Raw genomic sequence first — 6252 nt, 5'->3', positions numbered from 1 at the left:
AACCCTCTTTTTGGCTTATAGATAGTCATCTTCTCACTATGCCCTCACATGGGAGGGAGAAAGAGAGAGAGAGAGAGAGAGAGAAAGCTAGCTCCCTGGTCTCTTCTCATAAGGGCACTAATTCCCATCGTTAGGGCCCCAACCTCCTGACCCCATCTAAACCTAATTATCTTTCAAAGGCCCCATCTCTAAATACCATCATACTGGGGGTCAGGGCTCCAACATATGAATTCGGGTGGGGGGACACAATTCTTTCCGTAGCCCCACATGTATAATTTTGCATTTTCTAATAGCAACACAAAAAGATAAAAAGAAACTTGTGAAATTAATTTAAATAATATATTTTTGTGGCACCTGGGTGGCTCAGTCGGTGAAGCATCTGACTCTTGATTTGGGCTCAGGTCAGGATCTTGTGGTTGTGAGATCGAGCCCCATGTCAGGCTCTGAGCTGGCTGTGGAGCCTGCTTGGGATTTTCTCTCTCTCTCTCTCTCTCCCTCTCTCAAAATAAATAAATACACTTTTTAAAAATAATATATTTTGTGGAACACAATAGGTCTAAAATGGTATTTCAACATGTCATCAATATAGAAGAGTATTAATGAGATGTCTTACGTTCTTGTTCTTGTACTGTATACTTACAACGCATGTCAAATCAGACCAGCCACATTTCAAGTGCTCAGTAACCACACGTAACTGGTGGCTACCAAGTTGGACGGCAGAAATCTAGTGTTAAAACTAAGACAGATCTTAGAGATCATTCAGTAGAACTATCTCGCTTTACAAATAATGAAAGCAAGACCCAGCCAAAATAACCGACATGCTCAGAATCACACAGCTGGTAAAAAGGCAGAGATGAGACACAAACCCAGGTTTCTGATTCCAAAATCAGTGCTTTTCTTGTGTCCTCTCTCTGTTTGAGGACAGAAACGATGAGCTGAGAGGACCCAACTTAGTGGAAATCCTGGAATAAAGGTAAATCACTGGTTCCAAGAAAGAAAAGAAAAGAAAAAAAAGAGTACAAGCTTGACCCCTTCGAATATTTATTAAACATCTGTCACATGTCCAGCATTATGCTTAATGCTATAAGAAACTCAAAAAAGAAGTGGAAACTATAATTAAATGCACAGCTTACTCAAACTACACATTATACATTCAAAGAAGAAAAAAATATAAGTGAATCCAAGCTATTGGGAAAAGTATTGGGGGGGAAGCAGGACTTGACAAGCCATTAAAGAATGGAAAAGCCTTATGTCTCAACTCTTGGCTGGCACTGGGATCCTCTAAGTTATTTACTACTTACAATTTTTGGCAAAGGAGTGCAAACCTCCTTCAAGGGAGGAGCATCCGTCTGCTTACTGTCTCTTACTTCTGACCGACTAGCAGGAATTAAAGTAAACTGGCTCTCCCTTTGACAAACTCAAAAGCCTGAGGTCTTCAGCTACTGAACTTCATATCAATCAACAGCAGCGTTTCTCCCAAAAGGAAAGACTGGAACAGCATTTCCCAGTGTGTGGGCCAGAAATGGTAACAGGTGCTACACGGAATAAAATGGGAACGCTGAGTAAAAAACAAGCTATAACAGGCATCCTCCCTGCAGAACTTCCAAGGACCTTCAATATGCTTTAACCCTGCAGTGGCTTCAAGTTCAAAATTAAGATCCTTCACATGGCCTACAACCCTCTCCATGGACTGCCCTGGGGAATGGCACCACCCCAGCTCCCACCACCCTCCTCTTCTCTCTCTCCCTTCCTGCCCCATGGGCCTTCTCTTCAGTTCCTCTGTCTGCTCTAATAAAATACCCATGAGCTATCTGTGACTTTTGAGCCCTTGAAATGGGACCAGTCTCAACAAAGATATGCTGTGAGTATGGAAGACATACCGCATTGCAAAGACTTAGAACAAAAAAGTAAATAAAATACTGCATTCAGGGGCGCCTGGGTGGCTCAGTCGGTTAAGCATCTGACTTCGGCTCAGGTCATGATCTCACAGTGCATGGGTTCGAGCCCCACGTCAGGCTCTGCGCTGACAGCTCAGAGCCTGGAGCCCGCTTCGGATTCTGTGTCTCCCTCTCTCTCTGCCCCTCCCCTGCTCATGCTCTGTCTCTCTCTGTCTCAAAAATAATAAACCTTAAAAAAATTTTTTATGAAAAAATAAAAAAGAATACTGCATTCATAATTGTTTATGTTGATTACTGAAATGACAATATTTTGGATATATTGAGTTAGGCAAAATACATCATTAAAATTAATTTCATATTTTTATGTTTTTGTAACATGGCTGCCATAATGTGAAAATTTTTGATTACATATATGGCTCACATTATATTTCTATTGGATATTCTAAAGCGTCAAGATTTGGCCTTTGACCCTGGTTAATGTTAACTCTTATCAAACTTCAGATATCCATTTGTGTTTTCTTCTTTTAGAGACACTTTCCCTGGCCCCTGGCCTACGTTTTCTATAAGCTTAGACCTTTATTTTATAGAACTTACCTGGCTCTGTAATTAGACATTATTTGTTTGGCTATTTGATTAATGTCCATCTCCCTGTTAGTGTATAAGCTCCATGAAAGCAGCTTCTATATTTGATTTTGGTGTTTTGTTTTGTTTTTTCTCCTGGAGCCCAGCATAAATCCTGGCACATAGAAAGAACTTGTGAAATATCTGTTGAATGATTAATTCCATAAATAAAGTATATGATGAATTTCCAAGAGGGGGACAGAGTATCTGGCTTTTGCTAATTTGATTTGACCACAGAAACCTCACCCCATGAAAAGTTTAGTGAAGGCTCAGAATTCCCCAAAAAGATAGTCTGGAGAGCGCTGTGTTAGGAATTGTAACTACAGAGGAAATTAACTGAGCCTCAGTTTTAATCTCCATTTGTAGTATGACCTCAGCTCTCCCATATGCTGAAGGTAGCTATGGGTAGGCTTGTCTGGATTTGTTTATTTGTTTGTTTCCCTTCCTCTGCAAACCACAACCTCAGCACCTCGGATTCTTTTACTTAGAAGACACCTAGAGGGAGCTAAGTAATTCTCCTTAATAAAGAGATGTTCTTGCAAATCCGTATTTGTGGTTTACACATGGTTGTTTTCCTCCTGCATATATACAGGCATTGAACAGGTCAAATACTGGGTTTAACGAGGGGGTCGGATGGCTTAAGGAATTTACGTGAGAAACTAGTCAGGCCAGGCCCATTACTTTGGGAAGAGACCGTGTGCAGTGCTGGGCTACATTATCAGGATGAGACCCAGGGAAAGGATAGTAAGCCCCATTCACACCCTCTACCCCCCACAAAACCAGAGTGGTTCGGCTCAGAGTGCCATTGAATTCACTGTTAGTAATCTTCTCCAACTAGCCCTACATATAAAAACTCAATAACCACTGTGATCCCAGCCAAGAACTTCAGGGTCCTGAGCAGGCCTGGGGGTCACACCTCCCACAGAGAGGACAAAAAGACAGCACCCAACTCCGTGCAGAGGGAGCCCAGCTGAGCAAACCGTGCAGGCCCTGCGAGGACTCTTTCTCTCGCCCGTCACGTCCACACAACAGAACAGGCAAAGGAAAGGCTGAGGCAGAGGGGCTCGTTGTCAAACTGAGAAGCACGGATAAAGGCTCAAATGACAGCCTGGAAGACTAGATCACCAAATTAAGTCCATTCTGAAATGCTCTGGCATTTCCAAAGCTCTGTAAAAAGAAAAAAATTTAACCTGATTCAAAAAGGTCCATCTTCTAGCAAAATCTGTTACAAAGAACTGACCCCAGAATATCTAGAGACCCAATAACCACAAGAGAAGATTGATAGTGACCAACAATTCTATCCTTACAACCCCCAGAGTGCCAGATGTATATGGTTCCCCAGATAAATTCCCTTAAACTACCAAACGTTCAGTTAAATCCAATTTTTCACATATTCCTATATCTACACCTACATAGCAGATAATAGCTGGGAAAAAAGACACATGAGCTTGCTAAGTTAAAGTAACCACCACTAACCTCATGTGGTCTTTGAAGTTTGCCTAGCAACCAACTTAAATTCCCTTAGACAATTTCCTCTTTCTACTCCTTCTCTTAGACAACTCTCTCCCATCTTGTCCTCTGCCCTCAGACCTCCAATGTCTCCCCCATCCATCATCCTGATGATCTGACTTCCCGTTTCGCTGAGAAAATAAAGTCAATCAGAAGAGAACACCCACAAACCTCTACCATCACACCCATCCATCTGTTCACATCTGTCCCCATGTCCTCAGCCCGCCTCCTGTTGCTAAGGATGAACAACACTCTACTACTGTCTAAGCACCCCCCCCTCCGCCCGGGGAACCCCAGTTAAACACCAGATTCCATCCCCTCTCACCCACACGAGGACATCACCCCAACAATCCCCCTCTCTATTGATTGTTTCCATTGATCATCAGCACACAAACACGAGTTACAATGTCTCCATCTTAAAAAAATTGCATTGACTCTACCTCCTTCTGTCTCAAGACTCAACTTCTCAGATGCTCTTTACAGCAAAATTCCTTTAAAGAGTCCCTAATCCCTGATTCCAATCCCTCTCCTCCCATCCCACTTGGACTCCACCACCTTTCCACAATCTCTCTCATCAAGGTCACCAGTGGCTTCCACACAGCCAGGTCAATCCCCAGCCCTCGTCTTACCCCCATCACGGCCACTCCCTCAGCCTTGGAAACTCATCTGGCTTATAAATCCTCCTTGTTCACTGGTCCCTCCTCCTCAGTCTCTTTGCTGACTGACTTCTCATTGTTGGCATAGCTAGAGCACCCTAGGGCTCCATCTATGGAGCTCTTATGTTCCTTTATCTAAAATCACTCCCTCAATAATCTCACCTATTTTCACGCCTTCAAAGATATCTGTATGTGATTCTCAAACATATAGAGATATATACAGATGTATAGATATGATAGAGAGAGAGAGATAAAGACAGAGATAGAGATATATAACCTCCAGCCTGAACCTCTTCCCTGAACTCTAGACTTGTTCATGACCTTAGATGTCTTAAAGCCATCTCAAACAAACTATGTTTAAAACTGAATCCCTGATCTTTCCCCCCAAAACTACTCCTGCCTCAGTCATCTTTCCAATTTCAATAAATGGCAAACTAATCCTGTCAGTCACTCAAGCCAAAAATGGGAGTTGACTTTGACTTCTCCCTTTTTTTTATCGTCTCACATCCAACATTCAACGGTTCCTGGTGGCTTCCCCTTCAATGCTCATCCAGAATCTGACCACCATTTAACACCTCCATTGCCCCCACTATCATCTGTCACCTGAAATAAACCATCTGAAATACCTTCCAGTGGCTCCCCAATTCCTTTGTAGTAAAGATGAGTCCTTCTAATAAAGGGCCAGGCTCTGCAAGGCCTCCCCTGTACCTCTCTGACATTAATTCACCCTACTTTCCACCTGACTCAACCCCCTCCTCATTCTGGCCTTCTTATTGTTCTCTGAACACACCATCCATGTTCCATCTTGGAGCTTTCACCTTTGCTGTTCCTTCTACTGATTCCCCAGGTATTTACAGGGCTCACTCCCTCCCTGCCTTCAGATCTGTGCTCCCATGTCTTCATGAGGCTTTCCTGATGACCCAGTTGAAAGTTGTAATACCCCCCCACACACTGACATTCCCTATCTCCCTCTCCTGCTTTATTTTTCTCCCTAACACTTGCCACCATCTGGCATGTGATGTATCTTAACTTCTTATTTGTTTACAGTCCGCCTTTCCCTGCTAAGATGAAAGGGATTTTTGTGTATGTTGGTCATTGCTGTATCTCCAGAACCAGGACTTAATAAATACTTGTTGAATAAGTGCCTGAATAAAATCTGTAACTAAACTTTTTCAGAGCTTCAAAATAAAAGAAGAAAAGCATCGAAATCCTTTCTACAAAATCAGAATAACACTGATACCAAAATCTGACAAAGATTGAAATGCAGAAAGAAAAAAGGAAAGAAAAAAAACTATAAGCCATCTCATTTCAAATGTTTTAAGTAAAATATGAGGAAAAGAATCTTTAAGAAGGATATAAACACAGAAGATAAATGAAAAACATAGTAAGCTTGACTACACAAAAACTTTTAAAACTTTTTTACTGCAGGAAAAAACACTTCAGGGGCACCTGGCTGGCTTATTTGGTAGAGCACACAACTCTTGATCTCAGGGTTGTTAAGTTCAAGCCCCACGTTAGGTGTCGAGATTATTTTAAAAGAATAAAATATTTTTTAAAAGTTTTAAATG

Source organism: Panthera pardus, unplaced genomic scaffold (genome assembly GCF_024362965.1).
Source record: "Panthera pardus isolate Hobbes unplaced genomic scaffold, ASM2436296v1 HiC_scaffold_15, whole genome shotgun sequence".
Lineage (NCBI taxonomy): Eukaryota > Metazoa > Chordata > Mammalia > Carnivora > Felidae > Panthera > Panthera pardus.
The sequence above is the reverse complement of the archived record's forward strand: the minus strand, read 5'-3'. Positions refer to the sequence as shown.